The sequence below is a fragment of the Delphinus delphis genome, chromosome 16 (genome assembly GCF_949987515.2).
Source record: "Delphinus delphis chromosome 16, mDelDel1.2, whole genome shotgun sequence".
Lineage (NCBI taxonomy): Eukaryota > Metazoa > Chordata > Mammalia > Artiodactyla > Delphinidae > Delphinus > Delphinus delphis.
The window spans coordinates 54,272,589-54,285,475 of NC_082698.1; the positions used below are offsets into that span (position 1 = coordinate 54,272,589).

General features: G+C 52.4%; 1 long non-coding RNA gene across 1 annotated transcript in view; it reads left to right on the top strand.

Moving 5' to 3' along the window:
- The first annotated feature begins 601 nt into the window (after positions 1–601).
- LOC132439426 (uncharacterized) overlaps positions 602–12,887 on the top strand; it is a 194,125-nt gene continuing 181,839 nt past the window's right edge. The window contains exon 1 of the long non-coding RNA XR_009522351.1: positions 602–720. This is a non-coding gene — a long non-coding RNA (uncharacterized lncRNA). The remainder of the gene's footprint in view (positions 721–12,887) is intronic.

The window sequence follows — 12,887 nt, forward strand, 5'->3', positions numbered from 1 at the left end:
CCTGAGGATCAACAGCTAGAAGCTGAAGGGCAGTCTGATTTGGGATGTGCTTCTAACTGTCTGGAGGTTGGCCAGCTGCCTGTAAGGTAGTGAGCTCCTCGTCATTGGAGCTGTGCAAGCAGAGACCAGGAAATCTGGTGGCCATGGTGGTGGTCGTGTGTGCGTGTGTGTATGTGTGTGTATATAGGGCAGGATTGAGACCGGGGACTTTGAGGGCCTTCTGTCCTTCTAGGGAGGCCTGCTCAGGCCTGCGCTGGGGTCAATGTCCCCATGGATGGAGGCTCTGCCGTCAGCTGCTCATTATCCGTGACTCCTCTAAGGGAACCCTGCCAGATCCCAACAGGAAACCTGTCGAGAAAGCTGTAATTAGAGCCGGGAGCCACAGGCCCGAGAGGTGCCTGCTGGAGCTTCCAGTGCAGACACGCTACCCTGGTGAAGTCCCTGGGCAAGAACCCTGTGAGTCAGGCACTCAGATCCTCTCCCTGCATGTGACAACCCCCCCACCCACCCACCCAATTCTCCCTGGAAGGAGACCAGTGTTCCCTGGGAGCCTACTTGGTGTCTGGGTTTCACATATGTTCTCTCTTCCATTCCTCCCCAGAAACCTGGAAGCGAGGCAGCGTTCACCATGATGCAGTGAGGAGCCCAAGGCCCTGAGAGGTCATATGACTCACTCAAGGTCGTCCTGCCGTAGCAGAGATGCGATGAAGCCCTGCCTTTGTGAGTACCTGGTCTAACCTTGTCATCATTCTGGGGGAGGCTTCGAGTCAAAGGTGGGGTGCAAGAGCCCAGTAGCACAGGTAGAGGAGGCCTAGATGGTCCTGGCTGGGTCCTGGGTCCGTCCCGACTGAATGTGACTTCCTTCAGCTTCTGTGAATCTGCCACAGAGGCGTGGGTCCCTGCCATGCTCCCCTATCAGGCTGCTGGGCCACCTATGGCGACTGTGGTGGTTTAAAAACATGGCCACAAATTCTTCAACACTCCTCCTATTGAGAAATAACCTCTGTGTCCCCACCCCTTTAGTCTGGGCAGATTTGTGACTGCTTCACTCCACAGAGAATGGCAGAAGTGATGCTAAGTCAGTAAAGACCATGCAGCTTTCCTTTTGTTCACTGGAGCTCATTTGCTCCTGGAGCCCTGAGCCACCATGTAAGAAATAAGAATCATTGACCTGAGGCTGCCATGTTGTGAGGAAGCCCGAGTCACGTGGACAGTCCGTGTCTAGGTGCCCTGGTTAACAGTCCCAGCTGAGCCCAGCCATCTAGCCTCTCCAGCTGTTTGCGTTTTCCCAGCTGAGGCGTCAGACATCATGGAGCAGAGACCAATCATCCCTGCTATGCTCTGTCTGAACCCCTGGCCCATAGAATCTGGAAGCAGGGTAAATTGTTTTGTGCCATGTTTTCGGGTGATTTGTTACGCAGCGATAGATAACCAGTACAGCTGTGCCAGCTGGGACGTACCATGCAGTCATCTCAGAGGTCCCAACCAGACCATCTTTTCCTCCTGGCCCCTGAGCAGCTGGCTGGGCTCACACTCTGCATGCAAATCATTGCTCCAAGGGAAGGGTACAGGATTGGTGGTGGTGGTGTGGTGGGCGGGGGGGGCTCCGTATCTCCTGGGGGTTGCATCTGCTCAGCTTCCTCCGCCCACTCCTTTCTCAGAAATAAGTTCCCAGATCCGGATCTGCCTCAGGCCCTCTTGTGTGTGATTAAGAGTCCTGATCCCCACTCTACCTCTTCTTAGCTCTGATGTCTTGGGCAAGCTACTTAACTCAGTTTCTTTAGTCTGTAAGATGGGGGTGATGATTACGTTCATCGGAGGGTTATTGTCCGCAGTGCCGTGCACACAGCAAGCACGCTGATTGGTGTGGCTCATTATTACCCCTGAAGTCACCCTCTTCCTGGGCCCTTGTGCCATCTCCAGGTGCACAGGACTTTACAGTTTACAAGGTACCCTCTAGTTCCCCCGGCAACCCTGTGGGGCAGGTCAGTATTATTGCCATTGAACAGATGAGAAAACTGCAAATCTCGGATGTGGCTCGTGTCCATGGCCTCAGATATAGGCCCTTTGTCCTCCTCTTGTCGAGCTTCTTCTGGAATTTTCCTCTTTGTTCCCCCCAGGGCTCCTGGCTGACTTGCCTGGTCTCCTCTTTACTTTTGCTCTCTCCTGCCTCTGGACTTACGGACTTCTCAGCCTGTGTGGCTTTGGATAACTTCCCCTTTCTGTGTCTCAGTTTCCCCCTCCATAAGATGAGGGAGTTGGGCTGGCTGATGTCGAAGGGCACTTGCAGCTCTAAAACAATCGAGTTTGTTTTCCTATCCAGGAGTGGCTTGTTCTCAGGACTGCCTGCTGCTTCTCTCCAAGCTGAGTCTGTCTTGGCTGTGAACCAACCGAGAGGGCCTGATATCCATGGTTCCTGGGCAGCAGGGCCAAGCTCTGAGAATGGGGGAAGGGGCAGCACCCACGAGTTGGAAGGACCCAGAGAGGATGCTGGGGCATTTGTTCCCAGCTTGGCCACACTCGTAGTTCTGCCTGAGATTGATCCTGACAGTGGCTGGGTGAGGGACCCAACCCAACCAGGCCTGGCCTCTGGGGCCCCTCCTAAGGCTGTTCTCAGTGGCGTCTCTGGGCAATGATGGGTTCTTTGGCATGCTGATTTCTGGTGGTCTAGCCATTGCTTCTTCACCTGCCAGGTATTTCCCAGGCCCACCTCAGGCCTCACTTCCTCCAGGCAGTCTTCCCTGATGTGCAGCATTAGGCCTTTTCTCTGTCCTCCCGTAGTGACCTGGGCTTCCCATCAGGACCCTTGTTGAATTGTGGTCTGTAACTGCCTGTTCACTTACAGGTTCTCCTCCAAGACCTTGAGCCCTAGTAGGCCAGGGTTCATGTCTGTCCTGCTCACCTCTGCTTCTCTAATGCCCTGCACAATGCTGGCACTACTTAGGTGCTCAGTAAGTATAGGTGGTGTGAAAGAATTTTAGATAAATAAATAAATAGCAACCAATGCTATTAGCAGTAATAGCAATAATGCTCCCTGCTTAAAATATCCCAGCCTCATCTGCCAGTACCTTAAGCTAGGCCAGGGGAGGATGGCTTCCATAGCATATTAGTTTGGTCCCTGTAGGACTACTTCTCTTGAATTGTCTCTTTGTATGATGTCACTCCCCAGAAAACATCTCCATGAGATTTGTTTCGTGTCTATTCATAGAATTTTATCATGAAGACTGCCAGGAAATATTCCTGCTCTATAATCAGAAGCAGTTATGATTTTCCTAACTATCAGGCTTTATTTATATTTTTATATTTTATTTCATGGAATCGTGTAACTGAGCAGGTTTCTCCTTTTGCAGTTGCTACCAGGAAGCTCAGATCGACAATCTGGATCCTTTGAAACAACGTTTAGAACTTTGTAGTCCTCATTTCTGAACTAGTCATATTTCTGTCTCATTTAATGTCCTTTCCTCTGTTTTGCCTCTGTACTTTCTTATCAATTTCTAATTTATGTTTTATTGCAGTACTCTAGGTAGCCTTGTAAATCCCTTATGGGTTTGTGTATGTTTTAAATCATTTTTCTTGGAACAAGGCAAGATATAACCAAGTGCATACACATGGTACTTCTGAGCACATTGATCCCAGATTGACCCGGGACTCAGTTACAGGCTGAAGAGTGCTGGTGCTGGATCTGCTCTCGGCCACACAGAGAGCTGGATCTGCTCTCGTGCCTCCAGGCTCTGGCCACGCGGACTCCTGGCAGCCTGGTCCATGTTCTGTGGGCTGTGGTCTGCCAGGCCTTGTATGGGGTGGATGTCCCCTGACAAGAACAGGGCTTCTTCCTGAGCAGGTGGCCTCACTGCCCTGCTGCTGCTTCCTGACCAGCCTCATCTCTGTGGTTCCTCACCCCCTGCCTCATCCCCCTTCTGTGATGATGCTTAATACTGCTCCCGAGAAACTGCCTTGGCTGCCTTCACAGCTAAGACTCGACCTTGTCCCTTGGATGTAGCCTGATTCCAGTTGCCACGGGCAATCACACTCACCATCAGTCAGGCCAGGGCGACTGACCTCCAGACCATGAGAACACACCCTGGACAGCTCGAGTCAGCACCAGGGGTGGGGGAGCTAATAGTAAATAGGTGTAAAGTTAAGCGTTATCATTTTATCTTTGGAGATGAACATTTACCCCCAGAGGCAGCAAAGGAGGGTAGTATGAACCTGTTTGACAAATGGAGAAACTGAGGTTCAGAAGGTTGTGATTTTCCCAAGGTCACACAGGAAGTCAAAGGACCAGAGGGCTTTGCCTTCCAGACTGGGGCTGGGTCCACTCTACCTCCTTTCATCGCCGAGGTAGGGGCCTGAGTGTCCAGTGGAGATTGGGCTGAGGGGGTCTCCAATCACTCACTCCCTGGCAAGGAGACCCCTCTGAGGGTCACAGTCCTCTGAGAACCCCATTCCTAGCCAGAGCCATCAATTGCCGACAGGGCGTAGGGCCTGCGACGTTCCCTTCATTTCCTCTGAAGAGCTGCCTGGTTGTGGAGATTCAGCCCACGTGATCTGACGATCTGCCTGCTGGGTGCAGAACTGAGGAAGGGGAGGTGGGAGGAGGTGTGTGGGGTGCTGAGGCCTCTGCCTCAGGAAGCTTCATTTTGGTCTCTGCTAGAATTCAGAGCCCGGCTGTCTGATCGAGTGAGGCTGCCACACGTTTTCCCTAGAGCCGTACCCTCTATCCTTTTGACGAGGCTGTAGTGTTCAGAGCTGGGCATTCTGGAAGTAGGGGAGCCAGGGAATTGTAAGTCTCCTATATGGACATCAAGACAGCTGGTGCGGGCCCTCCTTCTCTGAGTGACTGCAAACAGGTCCCTTGACTCTGGGGGTCTGAGTTTTGTCATATGTGAAATGGGATCTGGAGTCTTTGCCCACCTCTCTCTCAGTGGTGTTGTGATAACCAGAACCTATTTGTTCTAGAATGTTTCCCCACCTCACATCTGAGATGCTGTGCAGAAACAGTTCCCCAGGGGACTCTGTGTACCTCCTTGCCGCCCACTCGCGTTGCTGGAGGAAACAAAACCCCTGCAAAAAACAAAAGACATCAGCGCATCAGAATGCATGGAGTGGATGGTGGTGTTTGGATTCTCTTCCGTATAAGAGCTGTATTCATGCAACGAGAATTTGTTAAGGTTTTGTTCAGTTTACAAATATTTGTTGAGTTCCTGCTTCATGCTCAGCCCTCTGCTCTATGTTGGAGCTGAAGAGGTGATAAAGCACTCTGGGGGTGGGCATGTGGGGAGAGCCGGACCTGGCTCTGAGTCCTGGCTCTGGTCCCCACCTCCTCGGTGACCTTGGGCAAGTCACTTCACCTCTCTGAGCTTGTCCCCTCTGTGAGCTGGAGATAATGCTAACCACCTTCCTCCTAATGTTGCAAGGATCAAGTGAGGAAATGCGATGTTCTTGTTAGCAGTGACTGAAACACCAAGTGTGGTTATTGTTTTATCGGGAGTGTTGGGAAGACATGGGTCCTGCTCCCGTGGCAGCATGGTTAGGGAAGTTATTAGTTATGGTAATGGGAGATTTGGGCTGGGGGGAGCGGACATAAGATGCTGTGGACGCACAGGGGAGCCGGGAGGATTTGTGGCCTTGGTGATGATTTCCTAGCAAGCAGCTGTGAGCCCTGCCCAGGACTGCAGATGGAAGACACACATGGGATTTAGAACAGACCCTTCTACATTCCTGGGGAGACAAATCTTCTGTATGCTAGCTCTCTTACTCAGATGCTGCCCTCAAATTATCCTGTTGGCATTTTCAGGAAAATTACAACCATGTGCATCTTGGAACAGGGTTCAGGGGAGGGGGAGGGTGGTAGTGGTGGTGGGTGTCTTAGTTGGGCTGGCTGCTATAACGAATACCACACACTGATGGCTTAAACAGCAAACATTTATTTCTCACAGTTCTAGAGGCTGGAAGGCCAAGATCAGGGTGCTGGCTGATTCCGTGTCTGGTGAGAGCCAACTGCCTATTTTGCTCTGTCCACACATGGCAGAGACCATTTCTCTAGTGCTTCCTCTTATAAGGGCACTAATTTCATCAAGAGGGTTCCACCCTCATGACCTAATTCTCTTTCAAAGGCCTTACCTCCAACTACCATCACTTTGGGGGTTAAGGCTTCAACATATGATGTTTAGGGGGACACAAACATGCAGCCCATGGCAGAGGGTTAATTCTTTGAAGGTGTCATGGTACTGGTAGTGTTGGCTGTGTGGTGAGGAGAGAGTTCCAGGTGAGGGGAGGGCAAGGGTTGTGCAGGTGCCTGGTATGTGTAGGACAGAGTGAGGAGGCCTGTCCCTGCAGGCCCTCCTGCCACCCGTTTCTTTCCCCTGCCAAGTCAGAGTATGCAGCGGGTCCACTGGTCAAGGACGGAGTGCCCAGGTAGTGGGGGTGCTCTGCTTCTCTGGCAGCGTGGGCAGGGCTGAGTCGGAATGGGGCGTGGGGAACACAGGTTTGAGATGCAAAAGGCTACTGAGGCAGCTGGGGCAATTCTTCAGGTTAGTGGAACTAACTTTCGGTGTAAGAATGGGTTTTCAGATTCTGCCAGGTTGGATGGGTCCTCAAAGCCCTGCCCTATGTGAGGCATCTGTGCTGCTGGGCTTTCTCCATTTCCCCCTCACATTCCTTTTCCACCCTTCTCCTCCCTGTTCTGTGCTCTGGGAACGTGGTCCCTATGGACCAAAGCAAACAATTGACATAACTAACTACTCCAAACATTGTGGCCTAAAACACCCACCATTTGATTATGTTCATTGATTCCATTAGTTGGGAATTTGGAAAGTACACGGTAGGGACAGCTTGTCTCCAACCCCACAGTGTCTGGGACCTCGGGCTGGAAGCCTCTAAGGCTGGGGATAGAATTATCTGAAATCTGAAGACTCACTCACTCACCTGTGTGACAATTGATACTGACTGTGGCCTGGGACCTCCGATGTGGCAGTCCACAGAAAAATCTGTGTGTGGCCTCTCCACGCGGCTGCTTGGGCTTCCTCACAGCACGGTGGCTCACTTCAAAGCGTGAGCATCCCAGAGAGAACCAGGTGGAAGCTGCATCGCTTTTTATGACCTAACAGATATCACATAGTGTCACTTCCGCTGTAATCACAGCTGTGCCCAGATTCATGGAGCGTTAAAGTCCTACTATAAGAAGAGTGTGTGCGAGGGGAGCTATTGAAGCAGCCATTTGGAAAATGGTATCTGCCTCGGGATAAATCAGCCGGAGATCAGATTCGTTGATTCACTTACTCTCTGGTTCCATCCACAAACATTCCGGAGCTTCCTCCCGGCTGGACCGTGGGTCAGTAATGACTGTGTTCCTCCAGCAAACGCCACAGCTCCTCTTGGTCTGTCTTCTCCTTCATGGCAGCTCCCAACTTACAGGCGTTTCTGGAATCATTCTAGGGGTGGCAGCACCTCCCACTGTTGCTAACCCTGGGGTGCTTCACCAGTCCTTTACGCTTTCCTTTAACCCTGCTTACACTTTTAAGAAGCCCCTTCATTAAATTCTCTTCAGTCACCCTCTTGAGTGATCATTTCTGCCAGAACTGTCACCGATGCACCGTATGTCATAGCAGGAAGCGGAGGCTCAGAACGCCTCCCACAGTGAGTGCCAGGAGGGCAGGACTTGAGCCCTGAACTCCTGTCCTTTTCCAGGCACCTCTCTTCCTTTTTCAGGCACCTCTAGTGATGTGTAGTAAGGAAGAGCTCGTCTAAGCAGCAGGGCCAGACGAGCCCTGGAGCCCCATTCTGCTGGGACCTTCGAGCACCCCATCTTTGCCTGCTGGGCTCAGCTCGAGGCCTGGTGTAGCCTTGTTTGTGGCATCCCCAGGCTGGGGGAGTCCCCAGGCCCCGCCAAGCCCCTGGCCCTCCCTGGGTCAGCTAGTAACAGAGGGCCCAGCAGTGTGAGAGACGTGTTCTCCCAGCCGCTCGCAGGCACTGGGGCGTCAGGGCCAGGAAGGATGTCACAGCTGGACACCTAAGCCAGGGAAGAGAAGGGGCTTGCCCGTGGTTACAGGGCGAGAATTCCCAGCCTAGTGCCAGCCTTGCACACCCTCCAGTCTAGGTCCCTAGAGTTTTGAAAGAGCTTTCATTCCTCACTAGATGAGTGATATCAGCAGCGTTGTTGATGATGATGTTGACGATGGTGATGGTGACAGCAAGTTTGCTGAGTAATTCCCATGAGCCGGGCACTTGACCTACATCATCTCATTTAAACTTCCTCCTTTTTAAGAGGACACGACATTTCTGGGGCCCCTCCTCTCAGGACTGTGCAAGTTCAGTGGCTCCTGGGGTGAGCTCCTCTCTCACTGCTGTGCCCCTGCTCACAACATCTCTGTAAAGCAGGTCGTGTCTCAAACGATGGCATCACACTGCAGGGCAAAGTGACTTGCTCCGGGTCTCAAGATTAGTAGGAGGCAGAGCTGGGATTTGAACCAGGTTCTGTCTGACTCTAAGCCCATGTTTTCATTATGTCCTTCCCACCCAGGAATGAACAGACTTGAACGGATCAGGTGACTTGCCTCGGGCCACAGTGGTGTGGGGACAGGGATGCCCTTGAGCCCAGGTCTTCTTTCTCATCAATGCCTTCGTGTGAGCGAGAGTCTGAATTTTCTCTTGGCAGTCCTACTGGTGCCACCTCGGGCTGGGGGGCAGTTAAAGGAAGATGAGGGGTGCAGGGCAATACCGTGAAGGTGTCAGATCCTTGAGGACAGGACTCTTCTGTCTTAGTCACACCCCAACTCCCCAGCTCAGAGCCTGGGTACAGTCTAGGGTACTGACACTGGGGCAGCTTGTTGACTGAATCAGTTAAAGAATGAATGAGTGAATGAGTGAGCCCTGGAGAGGAGAGGTGACCCAGTTAGGAGGCCAGCGACTAAAGGTCCTGGGGGCAGATGACTGCCTTTCACCTGGATGGCTTCCTGTTTATTTATTCCGGGGAAAATAATAAAAATACCAATCTGACAATGAAGCAAGGCTGTGTGCTAATTCTACTCCCAGATCAAATCACAGTGCGGGGAATACGTTATCATCAGCGTGCTTACCTTGGGGGAACAGAGACAGAGAGTTTTATTAAATGAGACAATCTCCCTAAAAGGAAGCCTTACATTAGACTTTGGGCCTTAAATAATATTAGTGTCAAGAGCTGACAGACATTCTGCATGTGATATTGGGGAGCAAACCGTCTTGGAGTGCGTGGCTTTAGTGGGGGTCACTGGACTGGAGTGACCAAGGAGTGGCAAGTGAAGCATCTCCCGGGCCCACTAGACAAAGCAGTTCAGGCCCCACTTTTCTCTCAGGCCAGCAGGTGCCTCCTTCCTGGTGACGTGGCAGTGGGACCCTCTGCAGCCTCCCAGGGAGAGGGTTGTGCATTCCTGTCTGGGCACAATGACTCTGAAACTCAGCAGGCCCCAAATGGAGGCAAACGATTGTTTCCCAGCTGGGATTCCCACTCCGCTCCCTGAAAACGTGCCCAGGCTGCCCTGGGACGTTGCACCTGCTCTTTTTGCACCTGTTGCCCTGTCCCATCTCTCCCTCCCTGGGTCTCTGTCTTTCGTAGAGACCTAGAGCTGACACCACTCAGCAGTTTAGAGCATGGAGCCATGAAGATTGGGGGGGACTGCGTTCAAATCCTGCTTCACCAACCCTCTGACCTTGGGCATATGACTTCATTTCTTTGGATGTCAGTTTTCTTGTCTATAAAATGGGTTAACTAGTTGTGGCCTCATAGGCTTGTTCTGAGGACTAGATGCATTCATCTGTGGACAGCTCCTGGGATGGCGCCTGGTATACAGGAAGTGCCCCATTCATGTTCTCTTTATTCCTGTCCCTGACCTATCCCTCCTTCTCCTAATGCATCAACCACACACCCACCCCCCAGAAAAGGATGACAGGCTGCTGGAGAGCAAAATTCTCCAACCCATTGTGGGAAAAGAGTATCTCATGGAGACCTTCCTCTGTCCAGATGATAGACCCGTGTGTTCCCAGAGGTCACCCAGTCCAGCCCCTCCTGTTACAGATGGGGAAACGGAGGCTCCAAATGGGAGCCTCAAACGGGCAGCAAGCTGGCTACTGACGTGGGAGTTGACTCAGTTTGTAGACGACAGTCCTGGGATCTGCCTGGGGCACACAGATTTCCCGACCCGCAGGCCAGTACACCTGGAGTTCAGTGCCTACCTCTCCTTTTTCTCTCAACTGTGGGATAATTTATAGAGTTATAGTAAAAATAATAGCTCCCATTTTCCAAAGACCTAAGTGTGCTGGGCCCCATGGTGAATTTGACATGATGGACTGTGCTGTGTAACCAGTGAGGGCTTATTCCCAGTTGCAGAGGAGTAAACTGAGGCTCAGAGTGGCTACTCGACCGGTCCAAACCGTAGAGCTGCTAAGAGGTGGAGCCAGTGCTAGAAACTCAGGTGGTCTGACTCTGGGGCTGGCTCTGGTACATTGAAGCCCGCGTGCTCTAGGGCCCGCGTGCTGCAACTACTGAAGCCCACACGCCTAGAGCCCGTGCTTCACAACAAGAGAAGCCGCCTCAACGAGAAGCCCACGCACTGCAACGAAGAGTAGCCCCCGTTCGCCGCAACTAGAGAGAAAGCCCGTGCGCAGCAACGAAGACCTAATGCAGCCAAAAAATAAATAAATAAATAAAGGCAGATACATTCATTAAAAAAAAAACCAATTACCCTTTCTGAGCCTCAGTTATATCACCTATAAAGTGGAGGTGATAAGTCGTAGGGTCATACCTACAGTGGTCATTGTGAAGCCGAGAATCCTGAAATTTCAGGCTGCAGGGACCTTAGGGACCATCCCATCTGGACCCTATTTCATGCCCAGAGAAATTCAACTTGCCCAGAGTTGGGGAGCTGGAAGGGACCGGAGCTGGGACTTGATGCTTGGCTGCAGGATGTCATGGCCGTGTGGCGGCTCCTGGTTTCCAGTTCTTCCCAGGAGGGCTTGTGCCTACCCCGCAGCACTGGGTCTGCCCTACTCCTCTGTGGTCCTGTCACTCTCTCTGTACCAGGTGTTTGCCCTGTGGCACTGTACCCTCTTCACCACCCATGCCTGCAGCTCATTCCACCTCAGAGAGGGAGCCGGGCGGAGCAGCAGTGTCTGGACTGGTGTTTGGGGAGCTGCGGGCTCTGGTCTATCTCCGAGGTTGATGCAGTGTCTGGATTCCGCAAACCCTTTCCTCTTCCTGGTTCCCGGAGTCAGAAAGGACCATGGTTTTATCTATTAAAAACTAGACAAGTTTATCTTTCTCCAGAGTATATTGCGTGCACATCCCCTCTTCCGGGGGTGCTTCTAGGCGTTACACAAAGCAACAGTTCATCATCAGATAAGTTTGGGAACTGCTGGGTTAAACAAAGTTAAACAGATTTCCTTTCCTAACATTACTTTATTTAAATAATTAATTTAATTCCAAAAGAAATGCATACTCACTATGATCAGTGGGAAGTATAGAGTGCTATAACGCAGTTGCCAATAGCCACCACCCTCTGTAATTCTCACTTCCCAGGGCAGGCAATGCTAACGGCCTGGGCTGTGTCTTTACACGTCTCTCTCCGTGCCCATAAAACACATGCACACACACACACGCACATACATAGGCTGTTTAAGAACCTAGTCTTGTTTCCTCCTGAAAGCCTTGTCTGTGCCTTTAACTTGCAATGAGCTCTTGATCTCCAAGACCAGCTATACTGCATAACTTTTCTAAGTACTGGGCCCTTTTCACCCCTGCAGAGCATCTTGGGGCAAGGCTCTGGGCCAGGCTGGACTAGATGACCTGATACTTGGGCCTCAGTGACTCACAGGCCAGTAGGGGAGGCTCTATGGGGTGGGTGGCTGGTTGGGTACTGGCCGCTGCCCTGGGAGTTGGCTCAGTCCACAGAAGCACTGGGCCTGGGTGGGTGAATGCCAGCACCAGGGGGCCTGGCCTTTGCAGCTACCCTGAGAATGCCATGGGCAGCTGCTGCCTGCAAGGAGCCGGGCCGGCTGGGTGAGAAGGGGCAGTGCATGTGTTTCTGCCTATGTCCAAGGAGGAATGAGAGGCCCACTCAGCCACAGAGCCCTCTCCCACCCAGATCCTTCTGGCTTTAGGGTAGATGGACGCTTTGTCCTGGCTACCCTACTCAGAGCTTGCCCGTGCTCCGGCAGGTTTATACTCTGCTCATCATCTTCACCCTGAGGCCCAGGTGATCAGGGACATGCCTGGGGTGACATAGAAATTTGGTGGTAGAGCCAGCCCACACCCTGGGGCGCCAGGATCCTCCATCCTTCTCCAGGTGACTTCAGGTGGGCCACCACTCTTCCTGGGGAGCCAGGCCCGGGTGCCTGAAGACCTTGGCTTGAGCGCTGGCTCTGCCACCCAAAATGCTGTCAGATGCTGAGGAAGCTCCTAACTTCTGGTCCAGGTCTCCATTTCCCAAGTTGGTGTGCATTGGGCCTTGGCCTTGTCTGGCCTACAAGTCCCTTTGAGAAGGAGCCTGGGCCTGCTCCCCAGGGCCAGGTGCCGATGTCCATACATGCAGAGCATCGTCTAGTGGGTGAGGGGGGTTCTCTTGCAACTCTGACACTCTGCTGTCATGGTTCATTTTTGAGGACCTGTTGGGTGCATGGTCCAGTGCTGGGTATGGGAGAGCGGCAGGGTGGAGGATGGGAGTGAATATGTACCCTCTGGGAACACTGGGTCTGGCTGAGTGATCAAGATGCAGCCACAGGACACACACATCCAGGTGAAGATCAGAGGAGGCGAGAGTCCTGATGGCCTGCAACGGAGCAGCTCTGTGCCCAGAGTGGTCAGGGAGGGCTCCCTGGAGGTGGCTGAGCCTTGAGGCATGGACAGGACAGTATTC